At 29.2% G+C, this 8,074-nt stretch overlaps 1 long non-coding RNA gene across 1 annotated transcript; it reads left to right on the top strand.

Annotated features, from left to right (window-relative positions):
* LOC108370972 (uncharacterized) lies at positions 1–6,074 on the top strand. The gene is made up of 2 exons (XR_001848697.1): positions 1–221; positions 5,861–6,074. It is a non-coding gene; the product is annotated as an uncharacterized LOC108370972 (long non-coding RNA).
* Positions 6,075–8,074: the final 2,000 nt, after the last annotated feature.

Raw genomic sequence — 8,074 nt, forward strand, 5'->3', positions numbered from 1 at the left:
GTTAAGTGGATGGTGTTGATGCCGAACTTAAAATACTTTTGCCCGTATTAGTTATGTTGACGCCGTCGTGAAAAAACGTTTGGTTGACGCGGTGTTTTAAAAAGTTCAGAAAAAGCAAAAAAAGTGGTTGGATGAGCAGTATAAAAAGAAAAAAATAAGTGTATAAAGAACACAAAATACTAAAATAATCCGCTTACGGGCGAAACTACAACATTTTAAATGTAATTACAGCACAAATCCAAAGTTATATTTATTTTTGAATTAACGTATTATAATAAAACTATATAAAATGCATGACGGAAGTGAATTTGCAAAGTCTAATAAGAAAATATAAGAATTTTTAATTGGATAAAAACAGAGTTCTCTTAATCGAGTGTTACACCACCACCACAACAGCAGCAAAAACAGTAGCAAAAGCAGCAGCAACCACCGTCGCCATCACCGACGTCGTACCATGACGTGCAGCGCAAAGTCGCTGCTGCGACTGCACGTTTTTTTCGTTTACTGCATGTGCCTTAAAAACGGTCAAGATATGTAGGTATTATTTTTATTGCTAAAGAAGAAGGTGTGCACTCTCATTCCAAGTTTAGAAAAATGCTATATTAATGGGTATCTAAACAGATGGATAACTTATGAGTTTGCCTGCAAAATTTGTGCTTATGTATGCATATTGCCACGAAATAGTATATGCATATGTATACATGTTGGCTAGTAACTTCAGCGTATGTATGCATATGGAGTCTCAGCAGTTTTTCGACTTGGAATTCATAGTTCTTCTATTTTTTTATTTTTTTTTTTTTTACTGTGGCCAACTACTATTCTACTGCTTTTACTTGCGCAGACGTCGGCGCTGCTGCTACTGCCACTTGTGTTTTTGCTGTCCTCTGCGCTAGCAAGCATGTTGTTTTTGTTGCTGCCATTCATTGATTTTTCAACGTATCGTACCGTGATGGCAGCGGGCACACTGAAGAAACTTTCATAATAACAAAAAAAAAATTACGCTGAGAATACAAAGAACATAAAATGCAAACTTCAATTTGAGCACAAAGAAATTATGAATATTTTCTTATTAGACAAGGGCATTTGAAAAATACATACATATGTACTTATATACAATTCTAAAATCCNCTGAGAATACAAAGAACATAAAATGCAAACTTCAATTTGAGCACAAAGAAATTATGAATATTTTCTTATTAGACATGGGCATTTGAAAAATACATACATATGTACTTATATACAATTCTAAAATCCTCTTATGTTTTAAACGTACAAACTTTATGTTTCCTTTTGTGCAGGAGTTAAGTTAAGTGCGTGTGTTTCATTAGCCGCAAAAGTGCACAGTGCTTTTATTCCAAAGATGCTCAGTTTAAGGTTTCGCACTTTGACTGGGAAAGCGTAGAATACAAAAGTGTGTACCTAATATATTGCAATTTATTGTTGATCATGATTATTTCAGAAAAACTTTAAAAATCTCATTTGCTGTGTTTGTTGGGACGAAGTGTATAAAAAAATTTAAAAAAAAAAACAATTTTATGCAAAAAACGAAATGATGTTAAGTAATTTCACACTTTTGCCCCTCATGAAAACAACGTGCACACCTTTTGCTTTTTAACATACAGTTTTGGCTTGTGTGTCACTTTTATATGGCACACGCGTAGATAAACCGATCTACAAATCTATATACACTCTCAAGTGAGCACACATGCATACATAAATATGTACATATAAACATATACATATACGAAAGTTATAAAAGCCTGTTGTTTTTGTTGCAGCAACACTACTACCATTTAGCTAATTGCAATGAGAGTAGATAATAAAAATTCGAGAAAAATATTTATAATGGTGTGTCAAATACACTTTGTGAGAACACTTCCACTGATTTCAGTGCCAGTAAAAAGTTAGTAGGTACATTTACTATTTAAAGACTGATATCTCAATTTGAAATGTTGAATAGTACGGTAAATACATAAGTATCGAATATATGTACATACATACATACCTACATATGCATCTACATTAGGTCGGCCCAATTTTTTTGCAACTACTACATATAATTCTAAGCAAATTTGCCGAAAAGACCATGGGTCTAAAATCAATTTGGAGTTTGCCCAATTGCGAAAATAGGTTTCGAAGAAAATGTGAAAATTTTCACTGTTGCGCCCGCTGGTGACAGTTTTGAGAAAATGATAAGTGCAGAAATTGATTCCTAATAACTAAAAACCCCTTACCAGGGACGGTAAATAACACTGGTTTACAACAAAAACGTTCTATGGATGCCCCTTTCCAATTCGCTTGTAGAATTGCTCGGTGATTCCGAATATTGAGTTAATTTTTTTTGTATGAATACGTTTTCGAGATATTTGCAATTTACCGTTATTCAGCTTAAAAAAAGAGTGGTTCCACTTAATCACCTACATATGTATATCATACGAGCCAATTAAATAATCGTAAAACGAAATACTGCAAATGAAAGCCAATGCAATTCTCCAAAAACCGTGTATACATGACTTTTCGATAGGCCTGATAGTTTCTGAATAATTAATGAACAAAAAAAAAATAAAAATTAAAAAAAAAAATAAAAGAGTAGTGGCATCTGGGAAACAAATTTAAAACTAAAATTTGTAGTTCAGTGTAATCATTACATTTTAAAGTTGTAATCTTCGAAAAATAAACTTAACTATACGTACGTATTTGTGTTCGTTTGTCCTACTGTAATTTACAATGATTTTAATTTTTCGAGTTTCATAAATAAAGATTAAAAATAATAATTAATATTTGAGTTTTATTTTTTCGCTCAAAGGAAGTTATTATTTACTGATTTTTATTTTTTTCGCTGAAAGATAATAATTATTGTGATGTAATGTGGAACGATTTTCCGTCATCCCTTGTCAAATTTGGTTGTGTCACGATGTATTGGCGAAAAAAAAATTCGATTTGTTCATATATTTTTAAACCAATTTTTTTAAACGCATTAGAGTTACTTGACTTGGTTGTACTTTATATTTATTATATATATACTTTCGTATTATTGAAAAGACAACCCTTTTGCTAACTTTTTTCTAGCAGCCATGAAGTAAAATTGAAATACAACGAGGTACAATATAAATATATGGAAAAAACAAAAATTAGTTACACAAAACCTTAATTTTCTCCACTTCACAAAAACACTTTATTCTATTACATAAATGAAAGGAGATATGTAACAATACTAAACGAAAAGTGAATAATTTTCGAAAGTATTTGCTGCTATCAACACCCTTTAACTACAAAAAAAACTGCCCTAATTATGCATAAATAAAAAATTGTTTATTTACACTAGTTTTTCATCATAAATAATTGACTTTAAAAAGTTTTTACGCTAGTTAAAATAAAATTCTAGACTAAAAAACTATATTTTCTTACCTAACCAAATTTTAAGGAAATTTTCTTTCATTGTAAAGGTTATAATTTTCCAACCTCGAAACAGTTTTTTGACAAGGTCGAATAAGTAATATTTTCAGTACGTATATCTGCCAATGAGCTCACATACATACATAAGTAAACACAATAAATGCATGAATAACGCCTGTGTTTGTATATTTATTTATTTCCCATTGATACTTTTGTTTTCCATTCAGTAATCGAACATGAAATTTGAGATATTTGCCCTATATTTTTTAGTGTTTTTCCCCTTTATTATTATTATACGTACATACATACCTATGTACATACATATTTATGAACATAAATAATATAGATTTCCTATAATAGTGACGTAGTGTATACGCTTGCAAAATTAATAAAAAAAGTATATATATATTTTTTTAATTCCCAGTAGAAAAGTATTTTGCTTTACTTTTTACAGTTACTTTTGAAAGTTTTTAAGATTTGGCTATCAAATCATGGTCGAAAGCTTTAATTTAAAAATTTACACCCATCCAATAACTCTTTTTTATACAAAATATGTCGATAAAAAAAGTATTATCGATGCGTTAATATGTCAGCCTTATGAGTGCTAAGTAAAACAAAATGAAAATAAAAACTTTGAAAAAATAATGTTGATAAAAAAAATATCAGCCTACTCCGTGCCTCAGAATTCTATACAATTAATATTTTGGTAGATACTTAATTAAAAAAATTATTTTTTGCATCTAATAAATTAAATAAATATTTTGCATTAAAAATTAGGTGGCAACCCTATAAAAATACACCAGGTTGAAAGCATGAACGAACGACGGGAGATCACGCAAGAACAGTGATAGAAGTTTTTAGAAAGGTATCGATACTAGTACTAATTTTAAATACTCTAAAGAAGAATCGTTGCCAGTACTCATATTTGAAAAAAAGTATCGATAATATTCGTACTTCCAGTTATTTTTAAGGCAAACATGAAAATGGAAAAATCAGATTAATTAGCTTTTATGACCTCCATTATATCGTTGAAAAAAATCTTTATTGATTTTTACTATGGGAATATATTTAAATTCAAAACTTTAAAGCTGTTTTTTCGAGTTTTTGTATTTTTTTTTTGAGTTATGACAGCATTGAAGTAAAAGAGCGTTATGTTCGTTTACACGAAGCTCATATTGATTATCGAAGATCATTTTAAATTTTAAACAATTTTTAATGCAATTGAAAGAACGAAATTTTTTAAATCTTTCCATTTAACTAAGTTTTTAAAACGAACAAAAAGTAAGCAAAGAAAACAACGATAACCAAAATTATTGTTAGCTACTTTAAAAACACAATTGAGATAAAATTCATTAAAACTCTTCAAAACGTGTTGTCGTGGTGTTGAATTAACTATACTTTTATTAAAAAAAAAGTAAAATAGTGGTGCTTGTAATGTTAACAAATGCTGAGCTGACGAGCCCGATTTTACAAACTTTTTTCTCAAAACCAGTTACAAATACAACGTAGCGTTCTGGCGTGATCTTCGTGTTCATGGATGAAAGTACATATATGTATATGTATACATATATATACATTACCAACATAAAAAATGATCGTTGATATTAGTAAGACACAAATTGCTATTAAACAGACGTGGCAACCCTAAACAAAAATATTTCTGCATTAATGTTCTCAAAAATATTTTTTATTTGATATCCGTATTAAGGTATTTTAGTTAAATTTTGGGTAATCGGCAATAAGTGGCAACCCTACTCTAATATCCCATTGTAACCTTAATAAATAATATTGTATCATAATTCTCTAAACAAAAAATTAATAAAATGACAATACTGTAATAAATAAATGGAAAATTGGTGGCAACCCTGTCAAAAATATTCCTGAATAGGGAAGTTTTAAAATACTTTTGATACCCATATATTGATTTTTATTCAGTTTGTAACTAATTTCGAATAGCTGGCAACCTTATACAAATATTCTCGGAGATAACACCTATCTACCTACCTTAAAATGCAAAACACAAAATTTCATCAAAATCATTATAGCAATTTATAGCTCGTTTAAATTAATTGGATAAGATATTATAGAATGAACTATATTTATATAAAAATTTAACGAGAACATATTTTTAGGAAAAACATTATGAATATTGTAAAAAAAATCTAGGTATTGAAATTGTATTTAGTTGGTGTAGATACACATATACACATTTTAACAAAGTTTTAAATTATTAAGTTAGCTATGTACGTTATGTGTACGTGTGTATGTATGTTATATATGTATATGTAAGTGTGCTATATATGTATACGCATTTAAAAAGTTGGTACCTTAAATTGCATTCCTATTTCATTATAAAATTATTTTTACCACACTCACTGTTGTACCTAAATATATATGTTTGTTTAAAATTCCTAGTATTTTTATTTTCCCAATTAATTACAAATTTGATTTTTTTCCTTTTCAGCACCCTGTGTGAAAATATCCATGTATCTTTCACCGGATGTTATAATAATCACTAAAATTGTGTGATTAAAAAAATCCTTTGAGTGAAAAAAATTATAAAGTATCTTCAATAGCATTGAAACTTGAAAAAAAAATATTTTATCATAAATCTAAAAAATAATTATAAAACTTTACTAAAACTAAACCTACATACGTACTTACTGCATACATAAATATAAAAAAAAATACTTAAAATCTATTCCATCCCCATTAAATAACAAACAAGCGAGAAGCTTGCTACTTACAACAAATAATCGCAGTCCTTAATGTGCTTGTGCTTTCAAAATAATCTACAAAAAAAAACATAAATATGCTAAAATACATATTAAAAAAAAAATAAAGTTTTAAATTATAAAGTTAAATAAATCCATACATACATACATACATATTACCCAGTTGTATATGTAAATCAGTCAATCTATCTTTGCACAACATTATAATTAACCAATAAAAGTTATAAGATAATCGCAATAACTTAATCGCATTATTCAAGAGTTTAAATAGTGCTTGCAAACGGTAATCAACACCATACATATATATGTGTACGTACATACATACATACATATGTCTGCATGTAATAAAACCGCTCAGCCAATTTAACAGCAGTTCAATCAATCAGTGCTTAAAGCCTAGCTAAAACAGCTTAAGCGTTATCACATATATACATACAAACAAACATACAAACAACTTGTGCGAAAATCGCTGCAATTCAAAAAAAAATAATCTTTACAAAACTATTTGAAGCAAAGTGTCCGTCTAAAGTGTCTAAGTCTTTGTTTTTATCCTCGCATCCATCCATCCATCCACCAGACCCCAATGTAACATACATACATACAAACATATGTCTAAATGTAAAATACATATTTACATACCATCAATTTTGTGCCCAAATATGTGTGTCCCAAATAAATTTAAATTGAAAAGTGTAACCTAATTCCAAATTATTTACTTAGTGTCACAAAAAAAAATCCAAATTATCTATACAAATATTTATCCTTTTTGGATTTGTGCGCTATCGACGACGGTACTTTTGTGCTTAATATACAATAATAAAAAATAAAACAAATAAACGTGTAAACACAACAAACTAATCTTAAAACCAAAAATTAACAAAACTTACAAAATGGCGGACATTATACGTCCGCCGTTTAGTGATATTAAACGGCCAGACGAAATCGTCAGGATGACCACCGCCGACAATTTGAAGTTCGCCGTTCTCATCGGACTAATCGAGGTTGGTCAGGTGACCAATCGGGAGGTCGTCAACACTGTTTTACATTTGGTGAGTTTTTTTTTTGTTTTCAATGAAAATATTTTCCACAAACTTTGTTACAAAATAAAAACAGATTTGGGGTCTCACTTAAATCTTAGGAAGTAACAAATAGTCTGGGCTATCGCTGCAACCATCGCACAGTGGTTCAAAATTGGCATTTTGTGTTCACAATTAATTTTAACATTTCAGTATATTTTCGTTTCGCGGGCACCCTTCAATTGCTTTCAAATGTTTTTATTGCGTAACATTTATTAACTCGAAAATTTAATACAAACAAACAAAAATTTAAAAATCGGGCTCAACTGGTCCGTTGAAAATTTTATTAGCTTTCGTTAAAAAAAAAAAATAATCAAATTGAGTGAAAAATGAAGCCTCCAGTGAATTGTGAACACTAAATTCCAGTTTGAAACCACTGTGCATCGTAGTCCGATTTTGGTAAAATGTACGATTTCACGAAACTTCGGACTACGACGAATTCAGTGATAGCCTTCAATATAGCGCGTTTCTCAAAATTCTTTTTAACACTACATACAAATATATTTACTAAAAATAGGAATCTATTTCCATTGGATGTAAACCGACTATAAAATCGACTATATTTTAAGTATTCCACCAAAATAATGCGGAAAAATATTAAGATTTTAGTGAGCTGGGCCGATTTAAAAATACTTAAAAAAGCAAGTTTTTTATAACTGATTATTATTATTTTTTTTTAAACTCACCTCAGATGACAGCAGACTTTAAGCTGAGGTGATTTTTTCGGGAAAAAACATTTTCAAAAAATAATTTTATTCATAAAAAACTGGATTTTTGGAGTTATTTTCTAATCAGTCCAGCTCACGTAAATTCTATTACTTGTCCGAAATATTAAGTCTTAGAATATAATAAACTTTATAACCGTAC

This window comes from Rhagoletis zephyria, unplaced genomic scaffold, assembly GCF_001687245.7.
Source record: "Rhagoletis zephyria isolate East Lansing unplaced genomic scaffold, Rhagoletis_zephyria_1.1 Rzeph_scaffold_04616, whole genome shotgun sequence".
NCBI classification, from domain to species: domain Eukaryota; kingdom Metazoa; phylum Arthropoda; class Insecta; order Diptera; family Tephritidae; genus Rhagoletis; species Rhagoletis zephyria.